Source organism: Pseudophryne corroboree, chromosome 1 (assembly GCF_028390025.1).
Source record: "Pseudophryne corroboree isolate aPseCor3 chromosome 1, aPseCor3.hap2, whole genome shotgun sequence".
Taxonomy (NCBI): domain Eukaryota; kingdom Metazoa; phylum Chordata; class Amphibia; order Anura; family Myobatrachidae; genus Pseudophryne; species Pseudophryne corroboree.
In genome coordinates, this window is record NC_086444.1 from 85,483,756 (window position 1) to 85,498,684 (window position 14,929).

Below are 14,929 nucleotides of genomic sequence, written 5' to 3' on the forward strand. Positions count from 1 at the left end.
TTGCGTGCACATATTCGCAATTTGCGTATGGTTGCTCCCGCGGTCCTGCGCATCAGCGCGTGGTATGGGTATTTACGGTAGAGTTTGTGAACGCATGGAGAGCTATCAAAACACATTACATATTTAATCCAAATAGTGCACAATGTACACATAGTCCCCCTGCACCACACCAGAAAGTAACAACAGTTTAAATGGTTTCAGAACAAAGGGATTCACCTTTACAGAATAGGAGGGGACAGAACAAGGTCATAAGGTGGTATTTGGCATCCAGCTGTAGGGTATTTTAAGGGTAACATTCCGGTCTTGGTTTGAGGAAGATCGCATGTTCCTGTGGATAGTTATGTGCAGAAGCAGACTATAGATATAAACTGTATTTACTGTACATTATGTATGCGGCGGGAAGCCAGAGGAGACCACCCACAAGAGCAGTTGGAATGGACATCGCCCACCTATTCAAACCGACCTATGACCTCTCCTGTACTGTAAAAGTGCATCCCTGTGTCCAATGGACAAAGGGATTACAGTATCCATTGTATTGAGTTTTGGAGGAATTGTATAAAGAGAGCTTGCTACAGGCCTGGTGAGACACAAGACTCACAAAGTTATCTATTAGATGACCGAGGACCGGGCCGGGAAGCGCAAGCGAATCTACTCACGTATGTACCATTGAATGTAGCCATTTACTCTGTTATATTGTATTGTATTATTTGTATTGTAACCCCCTTTCAGCAATAGTACGCTGTGGTTTCGGAACCCAGCGGTTTAATCACAATCTGGTGTCGTGTCTTCATTGCCCTGCTAAGGTTTAAAGTGTTTTATCATTGCATTGCATTACTGTAAAGGTTTAAAGTGTATCTCTGGGTGTGTGCGCGCTGTGTGTACTTTGTACCCCCAGCGCGGCGTTTGTACGCAAAGTTCGTACAGTGATACGGGACTCCGTACGCAAACAGTGTATAAAGTACGTAGCGTGTGTACTAAGTTTAGCGGCCGCAGCGGCTCCATGGTAAAGTGTATTCTAAGTGTGTATAAGGTATAGCTTTCATTCCTGTAAGATAATCAGCATTATCAGGAGACAGCCCATTGGTGGAGGAGAGGAGGAGGAAGGGGCTTGGGGAGGAGAGTGAGCAGGTATAGTTAACTGGTATAAGAGGGAAGGGGGCGGGGCCCCAGGGAAAGGAGGATAAAGATAAGTTAAAAGTGAGAAGGGGCGGGGCCTCAACAGAGAAGGGGCGGAGGTTCGGGCCACGACTGATACCCCTTTTCCACTAGCTCAAAAAACACGGCTAAATGCACGGGGGCGCGCATTTACCCGTGTTTTTCGCAAGTGGAAACGGCTCCCTCAGGAAAAACCCGGATCAAGTGACCCGGGTAGCTACCTGGGTAGGACACAGGAAGGATCCGGGTAAGGTGTAGTGTAAATGGAAGCCGTGTCGATGCAACACGGCTCCCATTTACACTGTATGAAAGGGCGGCGCTGGGAGATCATGTGATCTCCCAGCGCCGCCCATGCCGCGTCACCAGCAGCGTCACCAACTCGGTAATATGTGACTGCTGATGTGATAGGGGCCGATGCGGGTCGCAGCCGGGTTGCTCCCGTGTCAGGTTCCCGGCTGTGACCCGCATCGTCAGATGGAAAAGGGGCATTTAGTGTGACTGACGTCGAGGAGGGATGGGGGAGTGGGCAGAGTATCTCACAGCACACCGACACGGAGCACAGCCAGTCAGCTACAGCTGCAGCATGTCAAACGAGGGGCTCTGTGAGAGAGCAGCCGTCTGGCCAATGCTAGTGTGTCCACCGCGCTCACCCTGCACCCACTGCTTCCACAACCGCAGCCCCCGGCCGGAAAAATATGTGGGCGTGAACTCCAGTCTATGCAGATATGTTGTGCTTTCTTCATGCTGCCGGCGCCGCTGCCTCAAATACGGGATACGGTCGTTAGGTCGACCCAACTAAGGTCGACCACTGAAGGTCGACATTGCCATTAGGTCAACATGCATTAGGTCGACATGTGTACTAGGTTGACAGATCAAAAGGTCGACATGAGGTTTTTTTTTTTTTAAATGTAACATTTGGATTTTTTCATACTTAACGATCCACCTGGACTACGATTAGAACGGTACCTGTGCCGAGCGAAGCTGTAGCGGAGTGAGGCAGTTTGCCCGAAGCTTGCAAGCCATGCAAGGGGACACGGTGCACTAATTTGGGTTCCCCGTCACTTTACGAAGAAAACGACACCAAAAACAGTCAAAAACCGCATGTCGACCTCTTGACCTGTCGACATAGTACATGTCGACCTAACGGCCATGTCGACCTGATGTCAATGTCGACCTTCAGTGGTCGGCCTAATGAGTGTTGACCTAAGTTGGGTCGACCCAACGACCTATACCCCTCAAATACAGTATGACAGGTGCAGCGGCCTCTCCAGGCCGGCGCCTCCCTGCTTTGCAGGACTTTGCTGAGCGGAATGCTAAGTCCCGGATTCAGCGGCAGCTGTAAGAAGACACGCTGCCCTGCCAATTCCCGGACACCTGCAGCCAGCACATATGTTACATACATCCCTGCAGAGTGCCCCCAAACTCCCTCCAACCTCGGGGCACAGCAGCCCGCTGGTGGGACAGCAGGACTACCCCACTGAAATTGGGATGATTAGGAGGTACAGTAAGTTTATTTATTTTGTATGGGAACACTTATATACATACAGTATGTGGAGCTCTCGCCTTCCCAAACAGAGTATGCAGCATATTTTATTTGTGTACAATGTACAATGGCCCTCATTCCGAGTTGTTCGCTCGCTAGCTACTTTTAACAGCATTGCACACGCTAGGCCGCCGCCCTCTGGGAGTGTATCTTAGCTTAGCAGAATTGCTAACGAAAGATTAGCAATTCTGCTATTAAGTATTTCCCTGCAGTTTCTGAGTAGCTCCAGACCTACTCCTAGACTGCGATCACCTCAGTCCGTTTAGTTCCTGGTTTGACGTCACAAACACGCCCAGCGTCCGGCCAGCCACTCCCCCGTTTCCCCAGCCACTCCCGCGTTTTCACCTGGCACGCCTGCGTTTTTTAGCACACTCACTGAAAACGGCCAGTTTCCGCCCAGAAACACCCACTTCCTGTCAATCACACTACGATCAGCAGAGCGATTGAAAAGCTTAGTTCGCCCGTGAGTAAAATAGCAAAGTGTTGTGTAAAATTGCTTAGCGCGTGCGCCCTGCGCAGAACTGCCGGATTTTAGCCTATTAGCAATTCTGCTAAAATTAGCAGCGAGCGAACAACTCGAAATGACCACCAATGAGCGTTCAGTGTTTTGTATTTTGAATTTTACAGGAGTGCGCAGCAATTTTATTGTTTAAATTGGGCTTCTAAAGGCAAATGTGATGGGGTCTGTTAGGCGGATATTTTAGTTGCAATTCAGGACTATGGGCCTTACCCAGTATGAGTCACATCTGAGATGCGATCGCATACTCCTGAATATTGGCCCAGTGCGCATGCGCAGGGCCCGCACTGTAATGCGAACGCCTTTCCTGACTGACAGGCAGAAGCATTCGAGGGGCGGTCGGGGGCGGCGACGCAGCATTGCAGGGTTGTGGCAATGGGAACGTAGGTGGGTCTGGGCCATTTTTAGGGTGGCCACGTGACGTCACATGTGGCCTCTGTGACAGGTAAGATGGCTGCGCTGCACCTGCCTTCGCAGGGCCAGGCTGTGCAGGCAAAAGGACATCACTTATTTTGCGAGGTCAGCATTGCGATCGCAGTTAAATTGCGATTGCAGTTAAATTGCGATTGCATCGTTGGCGGCCATTAGGTTGCTGAGCAGGCCTTGCTCTGTGCTTTGCTGCCTCCAGCATGCGATCATTGGCAGATGCAGTTTTGCTCATTTCAAGTCCCGTACACCTACTCATCGCTCCCTTTTGTATTTTCTGTGTCTGCACACCCACAGCCTCCATCCCAGCCCCTATTTGTACACAATTGCAAGTCACATTTATGGCTAAAAAAAGAAAGGCAAAGAGACAAGCACATAAAAAGTGCAACAAAAGCAAATGGCAACATCCAACTGTGAACAAGTCCCTATACTGGTAATCTTGCCCAGATGGAAGACTATAGTGGTCAGACCAGAGCCGGGCCTAGGCATAGACAAACTATGCAAATGCCTAGGGCATTTGGAATGCCTAGGGGCACAAGCATCCTCAGCTGATTAAAATTATATGTGGCATGCCTATATTCTGTATGCGACTGTGGCTGCATACAAAATGCTATGTTACAATGTACTAGTGGAAATCACTGTAACTCAGAGTTTTGTATGCAGTTACAGCCACAGTCACACACAGAATATAGGCATGCCGCATATCATTTTAATCAACAGAAGCTGCTTGTGCATCCTAGCCACATAGCAATGCAAATAAGGTGCATTTTTCAGCAAAAAATGTGCCTGACTTTTTGGTAGCAAAAGAATATCCTGCTACATGGAACATTGAGGCAAGGTGTCTGAGGAAACATCTTTATCCAAACTGTAAATACCAAATTGCTTTCTAACAAATAATTAAAATGCCCGCTCTAATATATACTGCGAACGCCAGGCGCATCTTATTACCATATACGATAAAAGTGCGCTGTACATCGCAAAACACTACATCCCTTAAGAGAAAACAATACACCCACACATTATCTGAGTTCCAAAGCTCATTGATGTATATATTTGTTATTAAAAGGATATGGATTCAATATATCACAATGTACAGTATACATATAGTTACATGGTTACAATTTATACAGTAAGCAGTTAATACAAACTAAATCAAATACATACAGTTACAGGCCAGCAAATACATCACCATACCTTTCTCATATAAAGTCTTCCCTCCATATCACTCTCTCTCTCTGTAAAATCATGTAGGCACCGGACTGGCAACAACTCCACCATCGTCTTGGACAAAACAGCAACTCCTGTGTGTCTGACCAGCCATGTACTATGTAGTTTGGGGGAGTGCACACATCTAGTCTAGGGGAGGGAACTTTCTCATTCATGATGAGTCACTGATCTGTTCGTATGCTAACAATGTTCAGCCTTGAAGACATCAAAAGGGCTGGCCTGAGTCTCCTGTCCACCACCTGCTTGGAATGTCCATTGTTCTAATAAGAGTGACTTTAGCTTTCATACATTTATTCATAACTACTCATAGCAATGTGCTACAACTTAATAACAAGCATCAAATGAATCTACACATTAATCTGGTTACTGTAATACCAAACACGACATGTCTATCTTGCTCTGCTCCAATGATACACATACATGACATTACTCCATTATATAATTTGAAATCATTATGATGTCTTGAGCTTGATATGTTATAATTATGTGCTGTATGAAATATGTGTCGAATCTATCTCTGTGGCATGTCTGTGTAAATGCGTATGTTACCATATATTGCTGTGCTTGCTGCGCGTATTTGCAAGCTTAGCGAATCATATGTGTGGAGTTTGTATGTTCTCTCTATGTAATATTTTTTACTTCGACAAAACAGAGGTAGAGGTCACAGTATTAGCGGCCGTGTGAGTGCTGTGTGTGGGTGGGTTGGTTGGTTGTGCAATAGTGTTCAGCATATGTGTAAGGGGCATTATGTGTGTCATGTTTATAAATGCATTAATAATGTGCAGCATATGTGTAAGAGACATTATGTGTGTCAGTATGTGTATAAGGGCATTAATAATGTGTGGCATATGTGTAAGGGACATTATGTGTATAAGGGCATTAATAAAGGTTGGCATCATGTGTAAGGTGCATTATGTTTGTAGGACATGTGTGTCATGTGTAAGGGGCATTACTGTGTCGTATTATGTGTATAAATGCATTACTGATGTGTGGCATTATGTGTATAAGGTGCTCTATTGTGTGGCGTAACATATAGAAAGGGCACTACTGTGTGGTCTAATGTGAATAAAGAGCAATATGATGTGGTGTAATGTGAATAAGGAGCAATTCAGTGTGATGTAGTCTATATACGGGGCACTACTGTGAGGAGTTACGTATATAAGTTAAAGTGGTACTACTGTGTGATGTAACGTGAATTAGGGACACTATCGCATGATAAAATGTGAATAAAGTTGCACTACTGTGTGGCGTAATATGAATTGGGGGTACTATTGTGTGGCCATGCTCCTTCCCAGCAAGAACACGCCCCTTTATGGGCTGTGTGCCGAATGTGCGCACTGTTCCTATTTACAATATAGGAGCACCAAAATTAGGACTGCTTTGGGTGAGGGGTGATGGTGCTGGGGAAGTGGTGCAGCGTCAGAGGCGGAACTAGCGGTGATGCTAGGTGGCACCAGCCAAAATCTTTCCTAGGGCATCATATTGGTAAGGGCCGGCTCTGGCAGAGACACACATCACGTCATCTGCAAAATATGGACAGAAACTGGCACTTCTGGCTGCTGTCTGGGATTTCCAGCCGGGTCGCAATATATTTTACTGAGACATCACTGACACAAAATACTGTAGTGGTAAAGAAATTCCCTTCTACTGACTAGTCCCAGTCTCCGTCTTTATTTACCGGGTCATCGTCTGACCATTTATTCATCCTGATGCTCCCACTCAGCCAGCGCTGTGTGACGTCTGGGAAAGGGAAATCTAAGGGTGAATAAATTGATTCTGCACATTTTGAGATCGTGCAAATTTCAGTGAATCAGAGATGGGAAAACAGTTTAGAAGAGACCAAAACAAATCCGAAAATCCAAAAATTTTATTAAAATGTTCTCAGATTCCAATGACATTTCCTTTCCATAGTAATCATTGGTCATTCCAGTACTGTATAAAATAGTGGCAGACGTGTCGCACTGCTGATTGCAGTGCTACAACTACAAATCTGTCTGTATCTAGAAAAATGAAAGCATTCCCTCAAAGGGCTTAATTCAGACCTGATCGTAACAGCAAATTTGTTCTCTAATGGGCAAAACCATGGGGGTCATCCAGATCTGATTGCTGTTGTGCATTTTCGCACAGCAGGCGATCAGATCCGAACTGTGCATGCGTATGCACCGCACTGCGCCAGCGCGTTGCACGGCTGCAATGGACATTGGCACCCTGCGACGGGATTGTGTGAAGGATCTATTCGCATGGGCGTTCGCAAGGAGATTGACAGGAAGAAGCAATTTGTGGGTGGCAACTGACCGTTTAAAGGGAGTGTCCGGAAAAACTCAGGTGGGCTCAAGCGTTTTCAGGGAGGGTGTCTGACGTCATATCCAGTCCCGATCAGCCTGATATGTTCGCACTGGAAGAGTAAGTCCTGGGACAAAGCAGTTTGTGCATCTCTGCTACACATGCGATCGCACACTTGCACAGCAACCCCCCCCCCCCCCCCCCCCGTAGGCAGCAACTATCTGATTGCTAGGCAGCAAAAAACGCAGCCCAGCAATCAGATCTGAATGACTCCCCCACTGCAGGTGGGACAGTTGTAACATGTGCAGAGAGAGTTAGATTTGGGTGGGGTGTGTTCAAACTGAAATCTAAATTGCAGTGTAATAATAAAGCAGCGAGTACTTACCCTGCACAGAAACAATATAACCCACCCAAATCTAACTCTCTCTGCACATGTTACATCTGCCCCCCTGCAGTGCACATGGGGGGGTCATTCCGACCTGATCGCATGCTAGCTATTTTTTGCAGCGCTGCGATCAGGTCAAAACTTGGCAATACTGCGCATGCGTATGTACCACAATGCGCAGGCACATCATACGGGTACAAAGCGGATCGGTGCTGGGCGATGGATTTAATGAGGAATCCATTCGCACAGCCGATCGCAAGAAGATTGACAGGAAGAAGGCTTTTATGGGTGTCAACTGACCGTTTTCAGGGAGTGGTTGGAAAAACGCAGGCGTGTCCAAGCATTTGCAGGGCGGGTGTCTGCCGTCAATTCCGGGACCGGACAAGCTGAAGTGATCGCAGCGGCTAAGTTCAGACCTATTCAGAAACTGCACAAACTATTTTTGTACCGCTCGGCAGCACAAGCGTTCGCACACTTGCAAAGCAAAAATACACTCCCCCATAGGCGACGACTATCTGATCGGCACCACCGAGAAGGTTAGGGTTAGGAAGTGGAGGTGGGAGGGTTAGATTTAGGCTGTGTGGAGGGGGGTTAGGTTTAGGCACTACTGGGGAGGGTTAAGGTTGGGGGAGGTTATGGTTTGGCTGTGGGTAGGGAAGGTTAGGGTTAGGAGGTTGGGGTTTAGGGATAGCATACTTACCTAGTAGGTGTCGGGAGTGTTGAGATGCCGCTGTCAGTATTCTGATCGCCGGCATCCCAAGCGCCGGAATCCCGATACCATCCTGTTTTATATCCATGAAGGATATTATGCTGCTATGCATGAGCTGATGCCATGTATAATTATGTAGCATTTCGTATGCAGATACAGCCACAGTCGCACACAGTATATAGACATGCCACATATCATTTTTAATCAGCAGAAGCTGCTTGAACATCCTAGCCACAAGCAATAAAAACAAGATGCATTTTCATAAGAAATAGGCTCCCGACGTTAGCAGAGCTGCCAGCTGACTCACGCCAGGCATCTCCTGCTGCATGGCACATTGAGGCAAGATGTATGAGGACACACCTGTATCCAAGCATAGGCAGAGGTCACAGTGTTAGCGGTTGTGTAAGTGCTGTGTGTGTGAGCGGGTTGATTGTGCAACAGTGTTTGGCATATGTGTAAGGGGCATTATGTGTGTCTTGTGTATAAATGCATTAATAATGTGTGCCAAATGTGTAAGGGGCATGGTGTGTCATTATGTGTATAAGGGCAATAATAATGAGTAACATATGTGTATAAGGGCACTAATAGTGTGTGGCATATGTGTAAGGGACATTATGTGTATAAGGAATAAATAAAGGTTGGCATAATGTGTAAGGCATATTATATTTATAAGGACATTAATAATGTGTGTCATATGTGTAAGGGGCATTACTATGTGGTATTATGTGTATAAATGCATTACTAATGTGTGGCATTATGTGTATAAGGTGCTCTACTGTGTGGTGTACTGTATAGAAAGGGCACTACTGTGTGGTCTAATGTGAATAAAGAACAATATGGTGTGGTGTAATGTGAATAGGAAGTCAGTGTGATGTTATGTGAATAAGGGGCACTACTGTGAGGAGTAGCATTTATAAGGTAAAGTGGTACTACTGTGTGAATTAACGTGAATTACGGACACTATTGCATGATAAATTGTGAATAAAGTTGCAGTACTGTGTGGCGTAATTTGAATTGGGGGTTCTATTGTGTGGCTATGCCCCTTGCCATTAAAAACACACACCTTTTTGGGATGTGCGCCGAATGTGCACACTGTTCCTATTTAAAATATAGGGAGTAGGAACACCAAAATGAGGACTGCTATGGGTGAGGGGTGATGATGCTGGGAAAGGGGTGCAGGGTCAGAGGCGGAACTAGCGATGGTGCTAGGGGGCACTAGCCAAAATCTTGCCTAGGGCATCATATTGTTTAGGGCCAGCTGTGGTTGTCTTAGCTGCTATATGTGAGAGGTGTGCAATAAGTTTCAGGATGCGCAAAAAGTAATATATTTGCAAACACAGTGAACATTATTTTTTTTTAAAGTACTCGACAGAGGAGTCTATGCAATGTTGCATGCGCTCAAAACACTTGGTGTAGCAGCTGCACCAGTCCGAAGCAGGTATGTCTTCTACATGCTGGATGAAGGTCTCCCTGCAGCTTCCGGTGACTCAAAACGAAACCCACGCATCTTGCACTTGATTTGTGGGAACACAAAGAAATCACAGGGGGCCAAGTCTGGATTGTACAGTGGATAACCAAGCACCTGAATGTGTTCATGGGCCAGAAAATCCACCACTGTCCTGAACTTGTGGGCAGGTGCATTGTCGTGATGGAGAAGGGCACCACAAGCGCAAGTTCTCAGACGGCACCTGGAAATGGCTTCCAGCACTTGCGGCAGTCCTCAATGATGGCGCACTGCTGCATGTGTGGTACGGTAGCTGCATGATCAGTCTTGGCCACAAAAACAGCCACCATCTGTTTAGCATCGGTGCGTTCACGTTGGAGCTTCTGTGGCAGCGCACCTCCAACTGGGGTCCACTGGGCTGACTGTTGTTTTGTCTCAGGGTTGAAACTGTAGATCCAGGATTCATGGCAACTGATGATCTCTCACACAGATTTGAGTGACCACCATCAAACCTGACCAACATATTGTGGCACAACGTAACCCTAGCCTCCTTCTGCTCTTGAGTCAGCTGATAGGGCAAACAGCATGTAGAAACCTTGCTCAAGCCAAGATTTCTGTGGAATATCAAGTGTATGGATCCCGATGAGATGCCTATCTCCATCTCTAACTGGGCCACAATCACCCTGGTGTCAAAATTAAACTATGGCCCACATGGCAGCAACATTGTCCTCGTGACGGCAGACACAGGTCAGCCGTAGTGCTCCTGGTCTTCCAGGAACTTCTATACTGCAGAAATTCTGCAGACCACTCAAACACAGTGGTTGGGGGATGGTGCTTCCTCCCCAAAAGCAGCGTACAGTCGGTCAAAACCCTCCTGCTGTTGCAGACCACTCTTGTAGTCCTAGAAGAACATGGCTCTCCAGTGGGCTCTGTCAGGGGTGTAGCCAGAACTTCGTGGGACCCATAGCAACATTTTGAAGGGGCCCCCATCCCAATGCTTCTAGAGAGACACTTCTCTGCAGCAGTTGTTAATGTTATGCCCTATAATAGTGTCCTAGTTCCTTTTCTGAACCATAGCAGAGCCTTATTTAATGTTATGCCCCATAGTAGTGCCCTAGTTTCTTTTATGAATCGCAGTAGTGCTAAAGTTCACCCTATGTCACATTTCAGAGCTGCCAGTACACATTATGCTGCACAGTTTCCCCAATTCACATTATGATATATACTGCTCCCCATTTATATTGTGCCTCATTACAGTGCCCCGGTTCATATTCTATAACATTATAATGCCCTCCAGTTCATTTTCTACCACACTACAATGAGCAGGTCCAGGGGAATACCTAGATATATTGCAGTCCCCAAGGAAAAAGTTTGAAAGGACCCCTACGTACCACCCAATGGCGCAAACATATATAACCCATGTAACTTTAACAGGGAAGGTGGGCCTCTCTTAGCTCTGGGTCCCATAGCAGCTGCACTGCCTGCACCTATGGTAGCTACGCCCTTGGTCTCTGTTGAGCAACATAATGAGTCTGTGAAGGAAATTAAATGAACATGCTGACTTCTTCAGTGTGCAGTGCTGCTTAAACATATAGTTCTGTGCCTTGGCATTTCACAAGACCAATAGTCAGAGATTACAGTTCGCAGCCAGATAGTCAGATTGTGTCTAGTCTACCTATGCACTGCACATCCTGAAACTTATTGCACACCCTTCTTATAAGGGTGTGGTGCTTAGGTATGGTTCCAAAGCCAAGTGCCACAATCCCAGTCTGAGGAACAAAGAATGTCGTAACATAAAGGGGATTGCCATTTTGAGTGGTGAGGGAGTTGCTCCTAGGGCATGGACTGCCAGTGTCAGAGCAGGCCTCTATGCCACCCTGTGCCAGCTCTGCCCCTGAACACGAACATGTTTAGGGGCGGAGCCGGCACAGACTTGCCTTTATCATGAAGTCACATCGAAGGGGTGGGGACACTGTCACCAGGAAGCAGAGCACTGCCCGCAGAGTCTTTAGGTTGGCTCTACAAGCTGCAGTGTGCGTGCCTGAAGTGTCCAGCAGCTCATTACAGGCATCCAGCAAGCCCAATGCAGGTGCTGTGGGACAGCGATGGTGCCACCTTCAGTGCCATGAGCAATGGCACCATTGGCACATCCCTAGTAATGAACCTATGCACTGATCCCAGACATGGACTCCTGTTTCTTCTATAGTTGGGAAAAAAAAGGAGTAAAACATTTTTTGGGCTGGAATTCTTCTCTAAGCTATCTGTCAGTACTGCTATAGCAGAAGGCTAGATGGGCACATTGTAAGAAAGAACACCTTGCTACCTCTATTTGCCAGTCACTTGCGGGAGGCTGATAAAAGCCCCACACTCAACCATGAAGCTCAGGTCTAGACTGGCAATCTGGATTTCTTACATTTGTCAGAAGGGCTGGTGACCCTGACAGCATTGGGGGTCTGGTGACTGACAGCATAAGGGGCTGGTCTGGCATCCATACATTTGTTAGTATTGGTTGCTCATCTTAGACGTTCTTTGACACTGACACCATGTCTCCCAGTGTCATGGTCAACAAAATTAGATTGTAAGCTCTTTGTGCAGTCAAAATATAAAGTTCTAAAAATATGTGCTGCACAATGGAGGTCATTCCGAGTTGTTCGCTCGCAAGCGGATTTTAGCAGAGTTGCTCACGCTAAGCCGCCGCCTACTGGGAGTGAATCTTAGCATCTTAAAATTGCGAACGATGTATTCGCAATATTGCGATTACACACCACGTAGCAGTTTCTGAGTAGCTTCAGACTTACTCGGCATCTGCGATCAGTTCAGTGCTTGTCGTTCCTGGTTTGACGTCACAAACACACCCAGCGTTCGCCCAGACACTCCTCCGTTTCTCCGGCCACTCCTGCGTTTTTTCCGGAAACGGTAGTGTTTTTTCCCACACGCCCATAAAACGGCCTGTTTCCGCCCAGTAACACCCATTTCCTGTCAATCACATTACGATCGCCAGAACGATGAAAAAGCCGTGAGTAAAATTACTAAGTGCATAGCAAATTTACTTGGCGCAGTCGCAGTGCGGACATTGCGCATGCGCATTAAGCGGAAAATCGCTGCGATGCGAAGATTTTTACCGAGCGAACAACTCGGAATGAGGGCCCATGAGCCCTACTATGGAAATCTCACATGTAGTACAGAGTGCTGCCATGTACTAAATAAAGATTACTACTTTGGAAGTCAGTTTATTCTAATACACATTCAAATTGAACCTATTGTGTCTTGCCCTCACTATAGCTACTGCACTTTCAGCCTTTGGTACCGATAGTGTGCCTGGAAGCCTATTTGAAATAGCTCCTTGGTAAATGATCCATAAAACAAAGTGTTTAATATGAGCATCTCCAAATGCAGACTTTTTTTTACATTGTAGTTGCTATAGAAAAATGTCCATGTCATGGTAATGTCTCCAAGACCAATGATGGCTAACCTTGACACTCCAGCTGTTGTTGAACTACATATCCCAGCATGCCCTGCTACAGTTTTGTTATTTGGCCATGCTAAAACTGATGCAGGGCATGCTGGGATGTATAGTTCAACAACAGCTGGAGTGTCAAGGTTAGCCATCACTGTCCTAGACGGTATTCAAATGATATATCACGCCCAATCTCCTTTCTAAAGTGATCCCTGTTATCGCTCATATCGCGCCCATAGTAATCAGGTTTAGTTGTGTAAAGGGTTCGGTGCCTCGCTACCCCGGGGGTAGCAAGCTGAAATGATTATACCACGCGTCCGAGGGCAGACACAGAACGGGTGTGGAAGGGGGTGAAAAGAATTGAATACCGCCCAATGACTTGTGATAGTAACATTAGAAGAACCTGGCGCTGTCACTCCTAACAAAAAGAAAGAGTTCATGAAAAAAAGTAAATTAATAAAATTTAGAAATAACTATAGGAAAAATAATACCCCCCTTCCCCCACCCCCTCAGCTCCTACAGTCTCTCTCACCTGCTGTTGTGGCTCTGATCACTGATGCACTTTGTATGACTGCCATACAATACTATACTGTCGTACAATTATGCACAGTCAAGTCACATTATTATGATCACCTCCTACATTTGACGTCAGCAGCGCGTAGCCCAAGAAGTACGTCACGTGTCATGCGCTGCCGGGATTGGTGGGTGTATAAGGTGTGCGATAGGCCGTCTGCACACATATAACTCGTCACTGTCATGAGTAAAAGGGGCGATTTATCAGAGTTGCAGTAAGGGATGATTATCGGCTTTCGGGCCAAGGGTGGCAGTATGTCTGACACAGCGCAGTGTGTGAAGGTGTATCGTGACAAATGGCATCATTGCGAATAACCAAAGTGGAAACTGTGGAGCACCACGTGCCATTGATGTGAGAGATGAACGTCGGCTACAAAGGTGCGTGAGGGCCGACACACTACAGTGGAGCAGCTCACCATCATAATGAACCTGGGTTACCAGATGCGTGTTTAAAATTAGAGATCAGCCCGTCTAGCTGCTGTCCGTGCTGCACACGGCGGTTTCTCTGGCTATTAGATGGCAGTCATAATAGCGTGACTCCACCGTGTACAGGTGAAGCATATATTTCCTATAAATAAATAAATAATAATGAAAAAAATATACTATGTTCCTTTGTTGCTGGCCTTCTAACTGTGTAAAACATGTTTGGGTGGCACACTTATGGGCTCTACACACTTGGCGATGTTTCCGATTTGGACGATGTTCGTTTTCAACAATTATTGACCACCGTCAAAATGGGCTTGCTATGCTAAACGAGGGAAAACCAACGATGAACGACCGCGCATCGTTTATCGTTGGTGCATACACAATGAGCGATATGAACAATTTATTGTTCATTACTGAACGAGACCCTTCATATCACGCATACACATCGGCAAGTGTGTAGGGCCTGTTACATTTAACAGAAAATGTAAAGGAAAAAATTGTGGGCTTGTCTTTAGTGCATAGCTGCCCCCCCCCCCTCCACACCCCCACCCCCACTACAATAAATAAGGATAAAAAAAAAAAAACAATATGTGACTCACAATGGCCCTCATCCGAGTTGATCGCTCTCTAGCTGCTTTTAGCAGCATTGCACACGCTAGGCCGCCGCCCTCTGGGAGTGTATCTTAGCTTAGCAGAATAGCGAACGAAAGGTTAGCAGAATTGCGAATAAATTATTCTTAGCAGTTTCTGAGTAGCTCCAGACCTACTCCTACACTGCGATCAG